This window comes from Pleurodeles waltl, chromosome 3_1, assembly GCF_031143425.1.
Source record: "Pleurodeles waltl isolate 20211129_DDA chromosome 3_1, aPleWal1.hap1.20221129, whole genome shotgun sequence".
NCBI classification, from domain to species: domain Eukaryota; kingdom Metazoa; phylum Chordata; class Amphibia; order Caudata; family Salamandridae; genus Pleurodeles; species Pleurodeles waltl.
Genome location: NC_090440.1, coordinates 1,863,936,314 through 1,863,960,093, shown reverse-complemented (window position 1 = coordinate 1,863,960,093; position 23,780 = coordinate 1,863,936,314). Strand labels below are relative to the sequence as shown.

General features: G+C 43.0%; 1 protein-coding gene across 5 annotated transcripts in view; it reads left to right on the top strand.

Moving 5' to 3' along the window:
• The first annotated feature begins 372 nt into the window (after positions 1-372).
• PIKFYVE (phosphoinositide kinase, FYVE-type zinc finger containing) overlaps positions 373-23,780 on the top strand; it is a 1,212,885-nt gene continuing 1,189,477 nt past the window's right edge. For all 5 annotated transcript variants that reach the window (XR_011201631.1, XM_069225943.1, XM_069225942.1 and 2 more), the window contains exon 1: positions 373-606. The gene's annotated coding sequence lies outside the window, so the exon portion shown is untranslated. The remainder of the gene's footprint in view (positions 607-23,780) is intronic.

The window sequence follows — 23,780 nt, the reverse complement described above, 5'->3', positions numbered from 1 at the left end:
ACAAACATGACAGAGACCCCATCCACTTAGTTACAAGGGCATTATGATAGAATGCACTTGTAATTAAGCAGACTGGATCTCTGTCATGTGAGGGAGTAGGCTGCCCAAAGTCTAAATCAAGCATTCTGTCTCCAGTGCAGCGAAAACTCTCCTAAGCCGCTCCACGTCACTGTACAGCCTCAGCTCCTCCCGCATTCATCAATGGACGCCGATAGCAGATGAAAAACAAAACTGAAACCAGCGGGAGAAAAGGGGCGGGGCCAACGTCATCAGGATAAATGGAGGCAGCAAGGAAGCACTCTCTGTCACAGGACCGAGGAGGTGGAGCCTGAACATTAAAAGTACACTGGACCAATCAGAGGAGGGGGGCCCAGAACCAGGAAGCAGTGCTGGCCTGGGGGATGCGGTGGAGAGGATAGAACGCCTAGACAACGCGGAATCTGACAGTAACCCGACGACAGGGTGACAGTGGGCCTGCATTTTCAGGAGGACACGGGAAAGCCGCCTCTATTGATGGCGAGACGGAAAACAGGAGTGAAGAGTGGTGGATGCTGCTAGTTTTCGCGCAGAACCCCACCATAACTTTGGAGAGTTGTGGCTTTGCGGGTGAGTGCATGAGAAAAGGGAGAAAGGAGGGGCGCGGGTAACACCCCGGGCGCACTGGGGGCAAAAGGGGAATTTCCATGCCTGGATATTTTTGATGGTCTTTTTTCCTCGCCCCTGAAAACGGCAGAAAGGAGAGGTGTGAGAATTAGTGTAGCTTTTGCACAAAACATCAGGAAGAGAGGTTCTGAGAGTGAATGAGTGGAGTGGTTGGCGTGCCCAAAGGGGTGACAGCCACGGATTAATAGTCAAACTCTATTCCACATATTTAGGACGCAACCCCCAGATAATCCTTTAATTTTGTTTAAGAAGACTGAACTTCTCTTTCTTTGTTTAATCACCTACTACGGAGAGTATACCATGGGTGGTTGGTGACGGGATATACAGAAGCCTCAACCCACATTGTACGTAACACTACGTTCTCCTGTTTTTTCTGAGGGTGCTGGCGGCGGCCATCTAGCAGGACCTAAGACAGAGAGAAGTTAAAGGTTCTTGCTCTTGTCAAAATTGTCAACTGTCCAAGCAGCCAGTTGTGTTGTCCAAGGAGCAGAAGCTCTACAATGCATTGTGAATATTACAGCTATGCAGTAATGGCTTGTACAGTAGAAGACGAAGGACGTTTGAAGACACTTCTGCCCTCTATATGGTTCCCTTGTACATAAACTGCACACCTGCATTGGTATATTTCTGGTCAACACCGTGATAGTGAGCAACTCTGAAAATATTCATACATAATTCCTTAGTGATGTCAGTGCAATGAGGCAAACACCTCATAGCTATTCCCTGAGGGTGGCTACAGATAACTGTTTCGGTTGACGTTTTCAATGGCATGATCCACAAAGACATGAAACATTACCGGACTGATAATGAAGGCTTAGTGGGGTACAATGGCACTGTCTGAGAAGTCTTAAATCATAATCGAGGTTCATATAAAATATGTAAAGGTGTGACGGATACCCATGTGCAGACACTATTAAGGTTAGATGAGAATATTAGAAAACTTGAGATAGGTGATGTCATTGGCTAAGGACTTGAACAAGACCTGAGCATAATCTGCCAGGAAAATGCATCAACATCGGAACTGCTAAATAATTTTGACATAACCCACACCACTAAGATGAGGGGGTGTTGATTTTAATAAAATATTTAGTTGTCCATGGGGCATGTTTCTTAGTAAATGTACTTGTCCGGTAACAACTTCTACTTGTCCCCATGCAGTATGGTGACACATTATGGCAGCAATCACATGATAGAAGAGCTCTTATAATAGCCTCTCTGATTATACCAGAGCTAAGATTATAATTAAGGTTGAATACTAGCAATTCCCTTATTTTGACACCTTTACTCAGATCTCCATACTGGGGCCGCAGATAGTAGTAAGCAGTACTTTCAGGGTTAGAATGACCCTTTGAGTCTGTGCAAACCTACTAATTAGCTTGTTTTAGGGGGTTTCACCAGCTCTACTCTAATATTTCAGAAAGTGAGGAAGGTTGGATATTTACTCCTCATAAAGGTAAGATTCTTCTATGGTTGGGGGGGAAAACAGTGGTGGGAGAGAAAGTGAACTTGCATATGCTCAACAGATTTTTGCATGTGCAAATCTACACATCCCTATTTGGTCATGCTAAAATGCAGTTCACACAAACTTTCTAGGAGTACAATTTCCTGGCCTACTTCTGTAAATTCTTGTGAACTCATGAAAGCCGTAAATCTGCACTAATGCAAGGACATATACCATTGGTACACTTTTGTGACTTTCCTTAAGAATTGGGCTGCTAATTAGGTCCGGGGTTAAACAAGACCTTTTTGTTCTTAAACAAATTCTCTCTCTCTATAAGCTGGCTTCACTGTAAGTGACAGCATTCTGCCATTCCACAAGGAGAATATTGGCACACAAAGTAGTTTTGTTCAGTGCTAGGAACTACTGTGGCAATGTTTGCTTTTCACGACCCATAAATATTGTTGCTTTTTGCCAGTGTTTGTTATAATGGTGAGAGCACAGCAGCTCCCACAACAATAATGTTTTCAAAAACAATGTCCAAACGGGGGACACATTAAAACCTGACTACCAATGTCAGAACTAATGGCTTTGTCCGAGCTTGTTTTTTCATGTTTGTCATAATCTTGTTGAAACAGGTTACATTGTATTTTTTTTTTTGTTTGTTTGTTTTTTCATTATGAATATTTTTGGGAAATTCTGACATGAACAACCCATTTTACTAAATGATGCTTCAAAGAATTGATATGTAAAATTTCACAGTATTTAGCAACATTTTTTTTTTCCTACTGCAATTTGTTTTGGTGAACATTTTATTTTGAAAGCAAAGAATCATCAATCTTGCTTCTGAAAATGTTTGCATCTATGAAAAAAATATTCTGGGAGCATATACATAGCCTCATATTGCTGAGTTTTGCAAATGTGTGTATACATTTTTAGACTTGAACCACTGTAAGTAGTGCACTCCAAGCTTACAACATTTCCTTAGAGTGTTCACCCAAAAAGTAAAGGCTTTGCATTAATGAACTATAAATACAAGTTCGAACTACATTAACAGATGAACACTGCTATAATCTCAATTGTTGACAATGCACTTCCCTAATCTATAATGTGGTACTTTAAACTGACAGCCAAAGGGATTGTGCCGCAGGGGTTTGGGCCTGCTTGTCTCAAGGACAAAATAAACATGAAAACGTGTTGTCCTTGACTTTCAAACAACATGTCGTGGGCATCAGGCTATAGGAATTCTTCACCGCTGTGAGATGAGTTTAAAAAAAACAAAAAAAAACAATTAAGCTGGGAGATTGCTAGTGTCTTTTTTTTGTCCCCAAAACAGGCAAGGAAAGGCCTGAATTAACATTTAAAGAAAAAAAAAAAATGGGAAGGAGAAATAACCCAGTGGCAATAAGAAATTAATTGCATTTTTTAAACATTATTATAAGAAACGCTGTAATCAGCTTCCCCAGCCAAAGCTTAAAGGGTTAGAATATATTCTGACTGCTTTAAATGTTAACACAATTATGAAAGGTCAGTTGGTAGGTTTGAATAATAATCTCTAGTCATATCCAAATGCACCTTATGGGAACAGTCACGCATCAGTCACATAGAAGAGATTTGTGCTTTTGATTACATGAGCAGACATAGATAATTGTGACAGATTTGCATCAGAAGAGGCTGTTTTGAAACTCTACCCCTGTGCTTGCTGATCAAGATCACATGCTTCTGGACAGTCTTTCCTTTGTGTTTTGCATGGCGTCCCTTCAAAGGAAACTTTCTTTTTCATTAAATATAGGATCACCAAGTCTTGGCCACAAGACTCCGTATCTAACCCTTTAATGTGCTCTCTGGTTTTCGTTAAGACTTTCTATTTTTATTATCTACATTGTTTTTAAGAGACCTTTACAATACCGCTATGGTAGCTCAGTGAGTTAGGCTACTCTTTCTGAGATCTTTGTGTATCCAGCAGGCCACTGGTGAAACTTTCAGCCTAGCCAACTGGTCCCTTCATGCTCTCAAAGCTGAAAAAGAGTGCCATTTAATAGGTTAATAGTTATTGAGCCGGGAAAGCCCCTGAATGGGAAATTGGTGCATACGTCTGCCATGAGTGCCTGACTCCATGTGGCACTGGTTTCACAGGACTTTTATTTTATTTTGACCCTGGCTACAAGCTGCTTTAGCATGTGCACAGGGTGTAGGCCGGACACTGGTAATGCAAGGTCCAGAAACTGTTCTGTGACTTGCATGGGAGCTTCAAGCATCCTATCATATGGTGAGTGTTGGACAACTGGCCATGCCATGGTCTATCACATAAAGCGATAGTGACAGTGTGCCATCCTTTGTTAATCAGTAGTGTGGCTGGACCTTTTTCTCTGTATAAGGAGAGGCACACCTACTGGCCTACTGATCAAAATTTCTGCTTTTTTGTAAAACCCACAGCATGGGGCTGATGTCATGCACCTGGAACATGAGCTTGTATATGGAGTCAGTGTGTAGTAAACGTTTGGTAAAAAGACTCTGTGTTGTTTAAGTCTGAGAATTGAGACCAGTGGAACCGGAACTAGTGGGATTAATTTTGGATGCCTCTGGTTCTGCATGATACAAGTTGGAGGAAGAGAACAGTTCCCCCAGACAATAGGCTGGAGGATGGAGTTCCAGACCCTGAAGCGAGGGAGGATGGAGAAAGTCAATCAGGACCTTCTTAGCAATAAGATGCTACTTGTGTATTCTTGTGCCTTGCCATTTGGTAGATGGTAGGGGTGAGACTGCATTTTCTGTTCTTCAAGGTGAAGAAGTTTCTAGGGAGGGCCTCCTCCTTTTGTCGGTCTGTCACCAGGTCCTTAATTCACACACTTCATTGTGCCCTTGTTTTGGATACTCCTGCTCGGAGCTGGCATCAGTGCAATCTGTTGTGAGTCTATGTCCATGCACAAAGACTGTAAATGAGGAAGAGCCAGAAAATGGCGTTTGGAAGAGAATCAACTCAAACTTGTTCTGAGACAGTGGATCCACACCCTTCCAGGAAAATGTGTCTAAAAGTGTTCCTGTTCCAAGTTCTTCACCAATAAAAGTTCTCTGTAGATTTCTCAAAGAGCTGCTGTGTTACCGGGGCTGGTATCTGCCTGGAAGCCAGTCTTCCACATGCGAGGAAACGTATCCAAAGTCTGTACTTCCGTATGCTGAGCAAAAGTGAGCCAGTGTGAGATAACATGTGGAGGTTAAGCTTTGAATTTTGTGTCCGAGACAGCTACCTTAATGAGTCTCTTCTCCCATAGAAGGAACAGCAGTCGTTGGGAGTAAGCCTTTTAACTGAGTAGATGAACTATGATGAATGAGTAAAGGAAGAGAGATTCAAAGAACAAGATAGCGGATGGTAATCTATTTGAAACTTTGATTTATGGTGTACTGCGTGATTGGATTGAGTATGTGAGAAGGATGGAGGCCGATAAGTTTTCTACTCTGAACCAGTTGATGATGACAAAGAGGTGTTTTCTACCCCACCTAAAGAATACAAATCTGATGTTGGTGTGTTGTTGGCTGACAAGTGGTTATCTAACAGGATTAACAGAGGGATGGAGCAGCATGTCCCTAGCCAAGTGGGAGAGGAACTCCGAACAGAGCAGTTCAAAACTATATGCTAAGAGCTAGGGCTGTTTCCCAGGGTCCATGGTAGGACACTGGGAAAAGGGAATTGGGTTTCAAGTAAAGAACACAAGGAAAAATGAGGACAGGAAGGTTCTTCCAAGCCCACTGTGATTACTTGGTATAGGTGTCACAAGGAGGGGAGCTACAAAAGAGAATGGCAGGTGAAAGACCCTGTACCTTATAGCAAGTGTACTGACTCTCTGGTTAAGGGGACTGCAAGGGCCCTGTGTTGCTCAGCCAAGTACAAATGGACATTTGGCAAGAGACACATTTGCTCTTAAGCCATCCATCCAAATACAATGGGGTTTGTTGGAAGCTAGTAGCAAGGGAAGATTCCTGCCCTAAGAGATGCAGGTGGTTAAAGCACTATGGTTCAGAGGAAATATCTCAAACCTGATGGCACTCTCCCTTTGACAATTTCATAGGCTTAGTTGTCAGTGGGGATCCGTTTGAGAACCTAATTACCTGTGTTGGTGTGGATATAAGTCTGCAGAGCACCCATGGTCAATGTAGGTGTGAGTTAGAAGCAAGATGTTGGACGTCTCTTGGACAACTGCTTGATTGCCCTTTATTTAGTATAAGGACCAGGCTATTATGCCCTGGACCATGTGAGCTGTGGCGGCCAGAGCATAGGAGGCATGTCTGTCTCAGAAAGAGGTTGGCACCATCCCAGAATTGCAAGGACCTTAGAAAGTTATTTAGCGATCAAGCAGACTTTGAGAAGGCACATGCCATTGTGTTTCTTCACCACTGCACCAGGGGAAGAGGAGGATGTGATATATTCAAAGTGCCACAAAATTGCTGTCTGTGCACAGTTATGCAAAACATGTCGGTAAATAAACTTGCAGGAGTTATTGCACATATTCTTGGATGCGTGCAAATGTACAGTAACCCCAAGTTATGGCTGAGTCTTTAGTGGTTTCTGCCTGAAAGTATTAACATGAAATCTGGCAATTTGATTGACAGCACATATATCCTTGTAACACTATGCACCCATTCTCTCCTCCTATTAAACTGGATGAAGCTATTTTCCCAGATTTGTCTTCATGCTTTTTTAAGCTTACATATATCCCATTTCAAGATGACTTTTTGATTAGTGCATTCATGAATTGTGCTTATCTTCCTTTTTTCAAGCAAATGACTAACTGGGTGTCGTAAATGGCAGTTTGAGTTTTTCTCATTCATGCAACTTAACGGAGTAGTATTTTTTTTTCTTCTCAACTTTCACTAATACTGGTAACAGGTACAACATGAGCAGCAGCAGTGCAAACTCCCCTTGCAAACAGGATCAGCAGCGCCACAGCGGGATTAAGCTTCCCACTAAACGAGGTCCAGTAGAAAACAAACAGCAGCACAAGTTTATGGTGGCATGGGTGACGTGCAGCTGCCTTTGAATACAGAAGGGGACGCTGCTGTTGGCTTAGTTTGATTACCTTACCCTGCACTAAACTGAAAAATAAAAACACATACAGCTTTGTATTTGATTTAGGCATTGGTTAGTCTGCGTTGGATTACAGTGTGAAAATACTCTAAATGATTCAATATTTGATTACAGAAGATTACTCAGAACGTATTCCATTTTCATGGGTTACCAAGTGACATTTACATTAATTGGTATACCCCACATCAGATAAGAGAAGATTAGATTAATACCTTTCACATTTTTCGGAGATTAAAGGAGATCATTATTCTGATTACATGAGATTGCAGAAGGATTACTCCAGTAGCTTTGCCCTGCATGAGAGTCTAGAAATTATGGCTGAGTGCTTCAGTAATTTTTACGTTACAGAGGGAGATAATTTTGATTAATTTGCCCTGCATTGCACCACACACAGTGATTGCTACCATTACCCTGCATTAAAGTCAGACCACACTACCCTCTTGTGTTTGCGTATGTACATTATTAAAATTACTTTACATTTCATTACGTATGGTTTACTCCTCTTATCCTGCATTCTGCATAAAACACTGGACAGTAACAAGTGTATATCAGTTACCAGGCAATTTCTCTGGTTACTTTACAAAGTAATGAATTGTAGAAGTTAATATTGATTACCAGATTACAAAAGGGGATTACAGTGATTAAGATCACTGCATGAAATAACATATATGGATTACTTTTCAATTTGTTTACAGAGAGAATACGTAGATCACTATAATTTTTAAAGGGTTACTGCATTTTTGCTTTGATTGGTTACCCCTCATTACCATGCATTTGGTAAAAGTTACTTGACTCACTTTAACCTGCATCAGATTATGGAAACTTGTCAAAATTAGTTTTGTCTGATAGAGAGTTCTAACTGCTTATTTTTCACCATCTGAACTTACCCAGATGCTGACATTTTCCTAGCAATTCCCTTACGCTTCGACCAATGGTGTTGTGTACCTCTGCATTGGGTCCATCCTGCCCTGGATATGTAGCCACTGTATGTGATATGGGTCCACTGTATATACTCTGCATTCAGCACATTGAGTTCATTTCCTTAAATTCTTTACTGTCCAGAAAATGCCCCCCTCCCAATACAACATGGTTTAAGCTGTATCTTGATTGTCACCAGCAGATGTTGTATTTCTATGGTGCCTCAGCTCCAAATGCAACTCTGCGTTGTGTCCATGCTTTGAAAAAACAGACAAAATAACATATTACCTTCAGTAACGTCTTTTTTGGAATTGCGACTCTACTTTACATTTCAGCCTTCTTTAGTTTACCTGACCAGCAATTCCTCTTCAAGTCACCTTTTGTGATGATTTTTTGAGGGGGCTGGTTCACGATTGGCTCGATTTGTCATGCAGGATTTCCTGGTTTTACCCTTTAATGTGCTTTCAAACCCACCCTCTTGGAGCTACTTCTTTGATATGTGCTCACAGGGTGAGGAATCTGTTGTTAGAAGTCTCTATCAGAAGAACAAGTTAATTATCTTCAGTAACACCTTTTTCTGGTAGAGACTTTATCTAATTGTAAATTGCACACTGGCTCGCCCTTTTGTTCTGTGGAATGGACTATATTGCCCATTAGTAAGATTTCAACATAAAGTCTGCAAATTGCCATAAGCTTATTTTAGTGGCTCCATGTTTGCCTGCGAGGAAGGATATTAGTAAGAAACTGACTTACTTACCTCTGAGATTAGTTAGGAGAATACATGTCTTCTCTAGTAGTTAGTGCTTAAAAGGGTCATTAGGATTTCAGGTGAAATGCTCCATTTTTCCATATCTTTATATTTATTTGGTATGTGGTTCAACACCTTGCTTTGTAGTCGGCTGTTCAGACTTTTTATAGTCTTAACTATCCACAGTACGCATATACAGGATAGCTACTTAAAAATACATGGTGCCTTGGTTTTGATCACCCTTCCTATTTCATTCAAGCCCAAAGACGTGACTATAGCAAGTTATGGAATGCTACAAGGACCTATTAGTATGCTTGAAGAAACTCCAGTTTTTTTATTGGGCTCACAGCTGTTACAAATTCCAAGACAATTATTATGGTCTTGAGAAATCCGTAGATTCACCAATAATCTTTTATTTGCCCATGTAGCAGTATGGTGATGGTGAGTAGGGGATATGTAAAAAAACTGATAGTGGTAATTAAATTATTTCTAAGAAATATGTTAAACATTAAAAAAAAAAAAAACATTCATTACAATTATGCTGACAAAAACAAATCATTAAATGTTATTGTAATAGCCAAAAGATTAAGTAACTCCTCTAATCGGCATATCTAACATGGCTTTAAGATTTATTAAAAATATCAACATTGTAATAATATTTAAATGGATGTCCTAAAAGCCTCAGTATATGTTAAATCCATTTAGCACGAAAAGGTGTCCCAAGCGCTACAATAGCTATCTTAACTTCATAATAAAAAATACTTCCTCTGAATTAGACCTATAAATCTGCAATATTGAATTTTATTTTATTTTTTTATTTGAAAATAGAATAGTTAGGAGCTTCACTTCACACAGTTATACCATTGCTCCTAAAGATGGGACGGAATATCTTTTTTTTCTCTCATCGATAAATAGTCTAGGAAAAGATAGGTTATGCTGTGATTGAGCTCCAAATTACAAGTAGTGCATTTATCGTTTAGACTGATTCTTGCTTTTAAACTGAATTCTCCATACTGGGTAAATTCCCTATGTTGATGTGTAAAATTATGGCTTGCATCTGCTTACCTCGGATTCTTGCTAGATGGGGTATACCCTTAAATTGCCCCAAAGTTCAAGGGAATTCATCACCGTTTTGTTTAAAGATGAAAAGGTTCTACCTCTATGTAAACTTGGGGGGATTGTAACTCTTTCATTTAAAACCTCCCTTCCCATTAGCCACAGAATCCTTACTGTCAAATTTGGTTATGTCAATACCAAAAAAGGGACTTAACAAAATTGTGGATTGTAGTTGGAAAAAGTATTTGCCTGGCTCAAAATTTTCACTAACAATTGAGTTGAGAGTTTGTTTTTGTACAGATGGTTTCTGGGAGAAAACAGAAATTGTGAAGAGCTTGCATGTGCTATCAAATCCCAAGAGTTCAACCCCATTTCAGTTCTCAAGGCTTGAATCATTAAAATGGTTAGAATGTTAGTCTCTTTGGAACTTTCCATCTTTTCCCAATACTCCCCGTGATTTAACAATAGCAGCTTGGTTCCATGGAGGTCCTTTGAAGTAACTTATCCAATATTGCTTTCTTTAAAGATTCTACTGACAACCCCTCCTTATTGTGAATCAAACCTTTTGAGGCATTGGTGGTGACATTTAGTGAGGTTTTTAAATGTTCTGAATGCCTGCCCCATTTCAAGGTATCAACAAAATGTAATTGTAGATGCTTATAGACTCTTACTTGGTCAAATGGTGCATCATTTAGAAAGCAAACAAACTTCTTGGGTCCTTTGGAAAAGGTAATGGTTTTCGTTTTACCGATCCAAACTATTGGATGCGCATAGTCTGCCAATGCATTGTTTCCTACGTAGTCCTCTTGGGGTGTGTTCCATTAATACTAAATTTTGTTGCATAGGGGGAAACAAGTTTATCTTTGCTAGTTACTTTGGAAGATCAGAAATGAAAAGACTTAATAACTGGTTTGCTAGCACGCAACCTTGTTGCAAACCATTATAAGCCTAAAAACTCTGTGTTCTCTCTGGACTATTTCGCGGGATGGTGATGGAGAAAGAGTGTTTTTTTGTAAATCTATCATTGTAAGTCAAGTAATTAAATTAACCTATATTTCTGGAATTGCACTGTTCCCTTTTTTTGCACTTTGGTTTAATAATTGCACCTGCCATGTTTCTGGGACGTTCCTGTTCAAGATATTCATTTAAAAAGAGGATGGAGTAAGTCTGAGCACCAGAGAGGATCTGCTTGAAATAGGGCAGCAGGTAGGCTGTTCTGGCCTTCTGCACGAAATGTTTTCCAGTTGCCAATATGGATGATAATTAGACAGCTTCCTCTTGATCGATATCCCCCCAACCACCCTCACGGGGAATGGAGATATATTACCTAGTGGTGGTCTCCAGTAGGTAGTTATAGTTAGGACCATGTTTCCTTATAAAAAGTGTTTTTGACTTTCCTATATCCTTGGCACTATTTGACAAATCTTCCCGCAGATTTCCCCCAAAAAGTGTGTCGGTGATTCTTGCTGCGCACCAAACGTTTTGGGCTGATCCGTCAAGCAGGGGCTGAGAAAAAAGGAGGGGGGTGGTGGTCAAAAAAGTTGTGTTTCCCACATTAATTACCATAGGACTTTTAGACAAGGCTACAGCCCGAACCACTGGAAAGAATTGCACCAAATTTGGCAGAAAGGTAGCTTTCGGTATGCAGATTGTACTTTCGTTTATTTGGTGTAAATCCGTTCAGTAATTTTTGAGATGTTAAAGGGGAAGACAAATTTGTATAACTCTGGCTGCGACAACTTCGCGAAGATTAAGAACTCATGGACGGCAAATGCAGAGCTCTAATTGGCTGCCATCACTTCAAACTGGGAAGTGTTGACAGCCATCTTGGGACTCTGCTTCAGCTGAGTCCCACTATAAATTTTGAAAAAAGGGAAAAGGGGCCAGGGTAGGGGCATCCTGACCCCTTAGCTCTGGTGATAGGGTCCCACAGGGACCCCCGTGGCTAAAAGGCAAATTTTATTTTGCCATGAGTTATTGAAATTCTATTGGGCCCCCGGGTGGGCCAGGTCCTGAGGAGGAGGCTGCGGGTTTGGGTTGTTATAGGAGTTGCCCGCAGAGCCTGGCCGAAAGAGCTCTGGTGTGGTGGTGGTTGGATTACCATATAGCAATGAAAATTACTTTAAGGTTGAAGTAACATAGTTAGGTGACAATTTCAGTGCAAACATAATGTTTTAAATATAAAAAAAAAATATATAAAAAAAAAACCACTGAAATTCACCAGTTGTAGTTATCCTTAGTGTGCTTAAGACAACTGTAAAGCGCGTCCCTGTAATGCACAGTCTTGTCATCAAAGATGTCGGTTCAGATGCCGTGCGATGGTAGCAATGATGTCAAAGAACATGTTGTGAGTGATGTAATATGGGAGGTAATCACCAGTGAATGGCGATGGCACGAGTATTTGTTACCTTAGGGCACGAGTTATAGTTACCAGAGATAACTATATGTGGTGAATTTCAGTGGCTTGAGTTTAAAACGTTAAATGTGCACTGAAAAATGTTCACCTAATTAAAACATCACTTTAACCTTTGTTTTTTTCTGTGAATTTCTAGGGCTTTTTTAACATAAAGTAATAATAATTATAGAGAGTTTGCCTCAGGTGGTCTCCTGAGCCTTACAGGAGTACTTGTCGGAAGTAGGCTAGATATCTAGTTTGCATGACATGAAGAACAAAGTTGTGTTATTCTTCAAATCTCTTAAGAAGGGAAATAGGAAATATAAAATTCAGCCGCTAAATCGAGGCAAACCTCTAGCTAACTTTCCACCGTTGAAGTGTTGGCAGCCATCTTGTGACTCCTCAGCCGAGTCCTAATTTTTTTTTTAAAAAACAGTGAAAAAGAATAGGGGCCTGGGTAGGGACGTCTTGACCCCTTAACTCTGGTGCTGGTGTCTGAGACCCCGCCAGGGCTTAAAAAACATATATATATTTTTTTTTATGTCGAAAAATCCCCGAATGGAGCTGAAGATTTTTCCTTTGTTTAAAAAAAACAAAACAAAAAAAAAAAGTCTGGTTTCCTGCCTTTTTAATGAAGCCCCCAGGTGGCCAAGCCCCGGACATGCCAAAAACTAAGGAGAGGGGCACATGGGGGCCCCCATCCTGGGCTTCCCAAAGCCCCAGGGACTACACCCTCTCCTGGGCTAAACTAATAAGATATATGTGGGGGCGCCAAGCACCCCTGCAGCCCTGGGTACCGCCACTTCCCCAGGGATTTAATAAAAAGCAATGCTGGGGTCCTCCCTGGCCCCTCTGCAAATCCAGAGCCACCACCTTCCCGGGGTTTCACACAAATGTAATGTGGGTGGGTGAACCAGCCCCTCACCAAGGCCAAAGATATTCTGTGTTTGGGGGTGCACGGCCCTCCCACACTACTAGGGACCACCACCTCCCTGGGGCTATAATAAATGAATGAAGGGGGTCCATTGTGGACCCCCAAACCCTGGGGAACACCACCTCCCGGGGGCTTTATAGGTTGGTGGGGGGGCACGTGGCCTCCCTCGTGAAGCCAATATGGCCCTGGAGACTGCCACTCCCTAGAACCGGCTCCAGCTATGTCCTGGGGTACTTACCCCGGGACATAGCTGTTTGCCTAGTCTTCGTAAGAGCTTTGACAGCTCCTGCCAAGTCAGAACAAACACTTCACCTTCTGCAAGTGAAAGCTGTCAAACAGCTCTCACTTGCAGAAAGTGAAGTTTTCATCTGTTTTGCTGCATACAAATATTTTTTGAAGGGAAACAGATGAAAACATTGCTCCTGCAATCAGGGAGCTGCTATTTAAAGCGGTGTTCTTCTCTCTCCCTTTCCATCCCAACATTGGATGGAAGAGAGCTTGCCATTGGGATCTTCTCTTCATGCAGAGACACTGACTAGCAAGATGTCTGGTACAAACGTTATAGATAAGTTTGTATGCAGAGTGTAACGGAGTCACTTCTGGCTTAACGGTCAAGGTCTTGTGCTGTCACTCAGGCTGAAGGTTCAGATCCTAGTATCGCTTGGCAGTGTTTCCGTTTATTTACTAGTGTTTTTGACTATTAAATCTAGTGATGAATCATTCACATTTCTTTCCAATCACATGCTGGGGTTGACTGTCATAGGTATGTCTAGAAGCATCACAGTAAGGAGTCACCTATTGCCTAACAGTTAGGGTCTCTGACGCTCATGCTGAACATTGAGGGTTCTACTCCAGGTGTGTCCGTGGTCATTTTCCTTCTTTAATTTCTTTTAAACCTGAAAAGTTTAAGGTTAATGCTAAAAGATGATCTCACTCTTTTTAATTGAGAAATGGCAGAATGTTGTCATTTTAAGTATATCATTCATCAAAGCCTAAAAAAGTCTCTATCTCTTTCTCTCTCACTCTGCCTCTCTCTCTCTCTCTCTGTTTCTCTTTGTCTTTCTCCCACTCACAAACCCACTCAGACCCTTATGCACCCACTCACTCACATACCCATTGAAACTCTCACTAATCCACTCACCGACCCACTGAAACCTTCATGCACCCACTCACTGTAGGAGGCTGGCCTGGCTTGTAGTGGGTACCTGAGGTACTTACACCTTGTGCCAGGTCCAGTTATCCCTTATTAGTGTAGAAGATGTGTTTCTAGCAGCTTAGGCTGATAGAAGGTAGCTATGGCAAAGCAGCTTAGGCTGAACTAGGAGACATGTAAAGCTCCTACTATACCACTTGTGTCATAGGCACAATATCATAAGAAATCACAATACACAGATATACTAAAAATAAAGGTACTTTATTTTTATGACAATATGCCAAAAGTATCTCAGTGAGTACCCTCAGTATGAGGATGAGAAATATGCACAAGATATATGTACACAATACCAAAATTATGCAGGTAATAGCAAAAGGAAGTAATGGAAGCAATGTCAAGTTACAGTAGATTGCAGTAGGAGCACATAGGTATAGTGGCAACACAAACCATATGCTCCAGAAGTGGAATGCGAACCACAAATGGACCCCAAACCTATGTGAACTTGTAGGGGGTCGCTGGGACTGTAAGAAAACAGTGAGGGTTAGAAAAATAGCCCACCCCAAGACCCTGAAAAGTAGGTGTAAAGCGCACCTACTACCCCCAGAGAGCACAGAAGTCGTGATAGGGGGATTCTGCAGGAAGAACAAACACCAGCAAAGCAACCACAGTGGATTTCCGGACCTGAGTACCTGTAAGACCAGGGGACCGAGTCCAAGAGTTGCGACAGTGTCGAGAGTGGGCAGGAGCCCAAGAAATGCCAGCTGAGGGTGCAAGGAAGCTGCCACCGTTTTGAAGAAGCTTGGTGTTCTGCAAGAACGAAGTGGACTAGGAACTTCCCCTTTGGAGGATGGATGTCCCACGTCGTGAAGAAGCTTGCAGAGGTGTTCCCACGCAGAAAGACTGCAAACAAGCCTTGCTAGCTGCAAGGGTCGCGGTTAGGGTTTTTGGGTGCTGCTGTGGCCCAGGAGGGACCAGGATGTCGCCACTTGGAAGAGGAGACAGAGGGGGGCCTAGCAAGTCAGGGAGCCCTCACAGAAGCAGGCAGCACCCGCAGAAGTACAGGCACTTGGAAGAGGAGTGAACCGGAGTCCACCGGAAGTCACAAAAGGGAGTCCCACCACGCCGGAGGACAACTCAGAAGGTTGTGCACTGCAGGAAGGAGTGTCGGGGACCCAGGCTTGGCGGTGCACAAAGGAAATCCTGGAAGAGTGCACAGGAGCCGGAGAGGCTGCAAATCACGCGGTACCCAGCAATGCAGTCCAGCGTGGGGAGGCAAGGACTTACCTCCACCAAACTTGGACTGAAGAGTCACTGGACTGTGGGAGTCACTTGCACAGAGTTGCTGAGTTCCAGGGACCACGCTCGTCGTGCTGAGAGGGGACCCAGAGGACTGGTGATGCAGTCTTTTGTTGCCTGCGGTTGCAGGTGAAAGATTCCGTTGACCCACGAGAGATTTCTTCAGAGCTCCTGGTGCAGAGAGGAGGCAGGCTACCCCCAGAGCATGCACCACCTGGAAACAGTCGAGAAAGCCGGCAGGAAGAAGCGATACAAGGTTGCTAGTAGTCATCTTGCTACTTTGTTGCGGTTTTGCAGGTGTCCTGAGCAGTCAGCGGTCGATCCTTTGGCAGAAGGTGAAGAGGGAGATGCAGAGGAACTCTGGTGAGCTCTTGCATTCGTTATCTGGTGAGATCCCCAAAGCAGAGACCCTAAGTAGCCAGAAAAGGAGGTTAGGGCTACCTAGGAAGGATGATTGGCTACCAAGAGAGGTAAGAGCCTATCAGAAGGAGCCTCTGACGTCACCTGCTGGCACTGGCAACTCGGAGCAGTCCAGTGTGCCACAAACACCTCTGTTGCCAAGATGGCAGAGGTCTGGGACACACTGGAGGATCTCTGGGCACCTCCCCTGGGAGGTGCAGGTTAGGGGAGTGGTCAATACCCCTTTCCTTTGTCCAGTTTCGTGCCAGAGCAGGGCTGGGGGATCCCTGAACCGGTGTAGACTGGCTTATGCAGAGATGGGCACCATCTGTGCCCATCAAAGCATTTCCAGAGGCTGGGGGAGGCTACTCCTCCCCAGCCTTCACACCTATTTCCAAAGGGAGAGGGTGTTACACCCTCCCTCAGAGGAAGTCCTTTGTTCTGCTTTCCTGGGCCAGGGCTGCCTGCACCCCAGGAGGGCAGAAACCTGTCTGAGGGGTTGGCAGAAGCTGCAGTGGAGACCCCGGAAAGGCAATTTGGCAGTATCTGGGTTCTGTGCTAGAGACCTAGGGGATCATGGAATCGTCCCCGCAATGCCAGAATGGCATTGGGGTGACAATTCCATGATCTTAGACATGTTACATGGCCATGTTTGGAGTTACCATTGTGACGCTGTACATAGGTAGTGACCTATGTACAGTGTACGCGTGTAATGGTGTCCCCGCACTCACAAAGTCCGGGGAATTTGCCCTGAACGATGTGGGGGCACCTTGGCTAGTGCCAGGGTGCCCACACACTAAGTAACTTTGCACCCAACCTTCACCAGGTGAAGGTTAGACATATAGGTGACTTATAAGTTAGTTAAGTGCAGTGGTAAATGTCTGTGAAATAACGTGGACGTTATTTCACTCAGGCTGCACTGGCAGGCCTGTGTAAGAATTGTCTGAGCTCCCTATGGGTGACAAAAGAAATGCTGCAGCCCATAGGGATCTCCTGGAACCCCAATACCCTGGGTACCTCAGTACCATATACTAGGGAATTATATGGGTGTCCCAGTATGCCAATGTGAATTGGTGAAATTGGTCACTGCCTGTTAGTGCCAAATTTGGAAAGCAGAGAGAGCATAACCACTGAGGTTCTGGTTAGCATCACACAGGGAACACATACAGGGCACATACTTACTTATGAACACTAGGGCCCTGCCTGGCAGGGTCCCAGTGACACATAGACTAAAACAACATATATACAGTGAAATATCGGGGTTACATGCCAGGCAAGATGGTACTTTCCTACACTCACAGACCCACAAATACTGACACACCCACTAAGACACTGATGCCCCCACTCTCACAACCAGATACACCCTCTCACACCTATTCTGACACCCAGAGAGACAGGTGACGTCCAACCTTTGTCACACATGGCGAAAGGCTTTGCGCAGTGTGGGTTTGGGTGGTTAGGGTGTTTGTCTGCAGGCCCTGCTTCCAACCCATGCCCTGCGTGGCCAAAAGCTGTGCACAGTGCAGGGTTGGGTGGTTATAGGGGGTTTGGCCGCATGCCTGGCCATGTGATCAACCCCTGCCACGCATGACCTTTGGCTATGCGTTGTGGTGGTTGGATTAATGTATAGTAATGAAAAAAACAAAGGGTAAATCGAATCACCCTGAAATTCTCAACACAGCAGCTGAAATGTCATATTAGTTTTCAACATTTCGTGAAGATTTGTCAAACAGCAGCAAAGTTATTGACAAAACAAAATAGCGCTCCTTCTGTGGAAAAGTTGGTCCTAACCATAACTACCTACTGTGATCGCCAGTAGAAGATGAATAAATATATTTTGCCAAGATTCTAGAGCGCCAATGTGTCCATGGCTACGATGCCATTCTGCTTTGAGTCTGTAGCTGTTCCTGCCTCTGGCCATCTCGCGAAGTAGGTTACCACAACACCCCACTGATGCTCTTCCCATCTCAGACCCAGCTTGAAAACCATGGATCAGTTCCCCCACAGCCCCTACCAGAGACAATACAAGAACCCCAGTGTGACATAACGCTACAACTACCTAGGGGACGAGTAACCCAGCCTCCTCTGCATCCCAGAAACGGTCCCGGATTCAGTGGCAGTTGGCAAAATTCTTGATTTAATACCCAGGAAAAGCAAAAGGTGGTGAAAACAGCCCAAATGATGTATTCATAGTTGTGCAAATAGATTTTACTTTAAATGGTTGCAATCCCTCAGTGTCTGTTTCTTTTCCTTTTCATACTCTACTTTTTCAATAAAACGTTTTACAAGTCTTAATACTTTAATTATTCCTTTTGTCGTCTGTTAAATTGCCTAGAGTGTCTCTCCTTTGTCTGCGCGCTCCCCATAGTGATAGTGTTTTTAAATTAGGGATGGTCCAATCACTATTATTTAATGGCTTTTGGAACAAGATTTTTAGTGTTTGGTTATCCCTGACTTTAACGTCCAGTAGAGTGGTTCAATTTTAGAAGAAATGGTTGGGGAACATTGGTTAAATGGATTTGCTTCCAAGGCAAACATTTTCTAGGAAAAAAAGATATTGGACATCTTCAAATCCTTCTGTCAGGCCTTCTCAAAATCACCAGTGGACACCATTGTGCAAGCTATATGTGAGTATGGGGGGGTGAACAGTCAGCTGAAAATATCTCAGCTGTTACAAGTGCTTTTGGGGTCTGCGCACACCCTGGTCCTGGAAATTGGAGGCACTTGTTAGTGACAGGAAAGATAAGTGAATATTGCTGCCCAATGTTCTATGTGTTTGGGCATGGGTTAGAGAACCACTTATGTCCCTGAAAGGAGAATGAAGTGTCACACAGAAGGAGTCACATGGTGGTGAACTGAACTTCTTCTCCGTCCATAGAGGAGAAATATCATGCTCTGAACAGGGTGAGTCCACAGAAAATGTAATCACAGGGTTAATAATGTGAAAGAACCCTAATGGTCTCATTGTAACAGAACAGCTCACATGAAGGCAAAACTGAAGTTGTTCAGTATGAGGTGAAATACAGTGGTGGAGAAGGCGGTTTTGCTGACCGCGATTACCTCATCAAACCAGAAAATATTGTCAAAAAACAGGAGCAACTAAAAGGAGGTCAAATTTTGTAATGCTGAATCTTGGATTAAATATAGAGCTCAGTATAGCAAATGTGTGACTTCTCGGAGACTCCAGATTCCAATGCTTGTTTATAAGTTAGTTGTGATCATTTATCATTGCTATAGTGTCTGAAAGAGCTATGACTTCATGAGCAAGCTAGGCCCAAATTTTAATATTTAGTTCTTCTTTGTAGCTATGCTCCTGTTGGAAATTTAAATTATTGCTGTGGTGTGTCTGCAATTGAATAAAAGTATATCAGTCAACAAACACTCTTCTGTTTGCTTATACCTTGGATTTGTCAATGCTGATTGTTATCTTTATCTTGATATTTGCAATTTTGTTATATTACACTTTAACTTTCTCGAGTGCTTACAAACGAAATATTTACCAAGCATATTTAATGTTTTTGTTTCTTATGCATCGTAGTCTTGTAATTCATTATATTTGATAGAAAATTGTGTGTTTTTTTTTTTCCTCACTTTTCTTTTTAATGGTTACATTTCAGACACAGCAAACATAACTAAAGGACCCCAAAAAAATTCTCATTTATTAGCCGTTTTACTGTCTTTGTTTACTGTCTTGATTACTTAATTTAGCATGACTTAGAGTGCCATGTGATATATTTTCTTTTAGTACAGTTATCATGGATAAAAGTGATCATAAAGATCTAAATTCTCAGGTTTTCTGCTTCTGTTCTTTTTCTGTCTGATGCAGCAAGTACGCAGTGCTAATATAAGCTGAATAGGTTCATTACCAGAGGATCTAGACTCTTTAATACTGAAACAGCATGGACACCTGGTCCGTTTTCTGTCCTTGCATTAAAAGCAAACTATAATTATGTGAAAAGCACTCCAGTGTACATAATATATCTTGGTAATACCAAATTGTACCATTGTCTTCTTGAGCAGCAGTTTTTTTATGTGTTCAGTTTGCTGCTCACTGATTATCTTTGATAGGGAATTTCCTGAGTAACTCATCATTTTCTTGTAGGCCAAGATGTCTGTGCTCTCTGCTGGTCTTGTAGCAGCATGTCAACTGCTGTTCCTACCCAGAAGCAGGAAGATATAATATTCTGTTTTTCTATGTTTGGCTTTAGCTGTAATTGCTTCTGCATTTTGATTTTATTTTAATTGTGTAATTAAAAATTGTACATTGAGTGAACCTGGCTTGAAAGTAGACATCCAAGCCCTGCGTAATGCAGATGAAAATTCAATAAAACAATTCAAGTTTATAAGATTGTTAAGATTAAGTTTGAATCTAAATCAAGTTCAACACTTCCTCTTTTTTTGCCAATACCCTTACAGTTGTTTGTGAACTTTTATTTTCTTCTTTTTTCAGGAGAACTTGTCGGCATTGATAATTGGCTTTGGGTAGTGTTAAGTTTCATGAAGAATTGATTCATCATTTTAGAAGTCTAATTGTGAGAGTGTTTGATTTGAAAAGCATTCAGAATGTATCCTGGTATTACCACTTCAGAATTGCCTCCCCTAATTTTACTTTTTTCTAATGGCCTTGCTCTCACGGATAGTAATAACTTGGCAATATCTTGTTACATTGAGCTCTACAGTGTTTCAGTAATTTATTGTTCTCATGTTTGACCGTGGAGTTTCTGCCAGGTACTAAACTATTCTTTTTTTTAATGTAGCTAATACTTCCAACCTCATCATAACCATTCTGTGATCTAGTTGCAGTGCTGCATCATCTTCAATTTTGGCAGCACATAATCTGGGCTATGAGCATGCTGATCCCAAGATTTCAATCAAACCTAAGTGTGTCAACAAAATATTATAGTTCTCAGTTATCTTCTATACTCCACAGTTAATAACTTTAACTGCTAGGAAGATGAGCACATTAGATTATGCAGCATAGATTAGATTGAAGGATTTTTTTTTTTTTTCTTCCCCTTCCCTCACAACCAGGAAAAAGAGGAACTAGCAGAAGGGCAAGGAACGTTCCAGCAGTAAGTCTTGTCAACATTCTTATTCTCCCACAGGACCTTCGTCCTTGGAACTGGAGCTTGTCGACCTGATGCCAGTGGATCCTCCGCATAGCCTTTCTCCTCCTATAGACTTGGCTCCAGACAGACCTCCTACATTCCCTGTGCTGGAGTCGTCCTTTCCCAAGTTCTTGCCGACTCAAGGATTGGATCCAGCGATGTTCCTGCCTTTCCAGTTGAAGCCCTTTGGCTTCACACTATCGGACTTGTTTGCACACTGTTTTGACCAAGCGCTCCACTTCTCAATGCCTCAACCTATGCCATCCCGCCTCCACTACTGCCACCACCAGTGCAGCCACCTCCGACTCCAGATACGGTGCCACAGACCATCATTGGGCCCAAGATCCATTCCCACAGAAAGGCCCAGAGATTGCTGGAAGTGGAGGCTCATAGAGCACGCCTGCATGAAATATTTGGGATGGATTCTGACCCAGTGGAGTACCTTTCCTGTCATGATCCGGCCCGGAATACTCTTGAGTTGCAGGGCCTGTCTTCGGCAAGTGGTTTAGATATGTTTCCTGAGCTGGTCGTACAATTTCCCACTGGGCCACCAACGCCTGAGATGCTGTCGCCGCATAAGGTCATGTTAAAAGCAGCAGAGGTTTTGGACTTGCAGCTACCATCAGCTGAGCTGAATACTAATGTCCTCACTGCGGTCCTCCTACCCTCGTTGGCCTCTTTAGAACCTTTTCTCCCCCTTAATGAGACTATGCTAGTACCCGTCTTAATGGCATGAGAGAACCCCCCCCCCCCCCTATGCCACACCACACACTATGCACCAGAGAGCATCTGGCAGGGAATTAAAATGCTGGAAGCTTGGGTGCAAGAAAACCACTTTTTTGAGTGGCCTTAAAATCACTCCGTGCCAACTGTCTTGTTGCCTGCTGCAGTATGGCCATAATTATTTTACCATATGTTCTCCCACCCCCACTTGTCATGAACGACCAGGAGCTTATCACAGCTAGTTAGAATGCTTCTCGGCCATGGGCACCTCTGTCACAGTGCAACCTCATGCTTGGCTCAAAACATCTATGTTCACATCTGATGTCCAAGAAAACCTCATGGACCTCTTTTGATGTTATAAGCCTGTTTGGAGACATGGCCAACTCTTATGCTAGAGCGGTTCACTGCTTGCAGAGCCGCAGCCAGATCTCTAGGCCTTCAACTCCTGCCACTGATGAAAGACTAGCAGTCTTTGGCCACTTTTGTGGCTTCATAAGAGGTTCTTTCTTTTAGCTGCAGCTGGATCAACCGGTGCTTTAGCAGCAGCCTAATCCCCAAATCCATCGATACCGGGGCCGCAGTAGAGAAAAGGCTGTGGATGTGTGTTGCAGCCTTATTCTTTTTCCTCCTCCCTCTCCACAACCAGGAAAGGGGGCCTAGTTTGCTTCCACAGTTTTATGTGGAGCCTATGGGAGAGCAGATGTTCCACTTTCTTCCAGCCTGTAGACCAGTGGGTCTTTTAAATTATAGAAATGGGCTTCACCCTTTTTTCTTCCTTCAGATTTCACCCCCATCCCACCTTCTCCCACCTTTCCATCTCCTGACCATTTGTCCATTTTATAGCAGGAGGTTGCTGTTCTTCTGAAAGGAGCAATGAAGTTAGTGCCGGAGAAGGAATATGGCTAACGTTTTTAGACTTGTTAATTTCTGGTGCCTAAGAAATATGACAGTCTGCATCTGATTCTGAATGTCAGAAGCCTAAACTTTTTCCTCACTAAGAATCAGTTCAAGATGCTGAACCTAGTTCACGTTCTACTGGCGTTGGAGCCTGGGAACTGGATGGTGTCTTTAGAGCTATAGGATGGGTGCTTCCATATACTTGAGATTTGTGGTGGGTCTTATTCACTACGAATTTGTGGTACTAACTTTTTATTTGAAATTGACACCTCAAGTCTTCACAATGGTGATGGAAGTAGTGGTAGCTCATCTGAAACAGTCGGCATCTCTGTTTTCCCATGCTTGAACGACTGGCTTCTCAAAGCCAGCTCACCGGAGATTGTGTTGCGTCATCTGTGGATGACAGCATCTCCACTGTTGGGCCTGGACTTTTCGATCAACGATTCCATATCTCACCTATGGTCCTCCCAACGACAACAGCTTATGAGGTTGATACTGGACACCACCCTTCTCCGTGCTAGAGAACCAAAGACATCCAGGCAATGGTTCCTGTTGTCCAACAAGGCACGTGAGTCCCAGTCCTGTGTGTCCCAGGTCAGCTGGCTTCCTGCATCCTCCTAGTCAGGCTCTCACATTGGCAAATGAAGACTCTGCAATGGGACATTCGCAGGCAGTGGCTCCAGTACAAAGGAGACCTGTCGTGCCCTCCCCCAACACTGCAGCGGAAGTGGCTTGGTAGGGGGGTAAAAGGCAAACTAACTTGCGGGATGGCCTTCACCCACTTTATCTTCCAGTGCGGCCTGTGGTAGTGACAGATGCCTCCACCGTAGGGGAGCCCATCTGGAGATCAGGGGCTGTTGAAATGGAAAAGTCACCCGCATGGCAATGGACATGCACCTAAGGCATGAGGGGGACATCATCAAGGCGGTTTAAGACCATGTGCTCTAAAGCCTTGAGCACCGGTGCCGG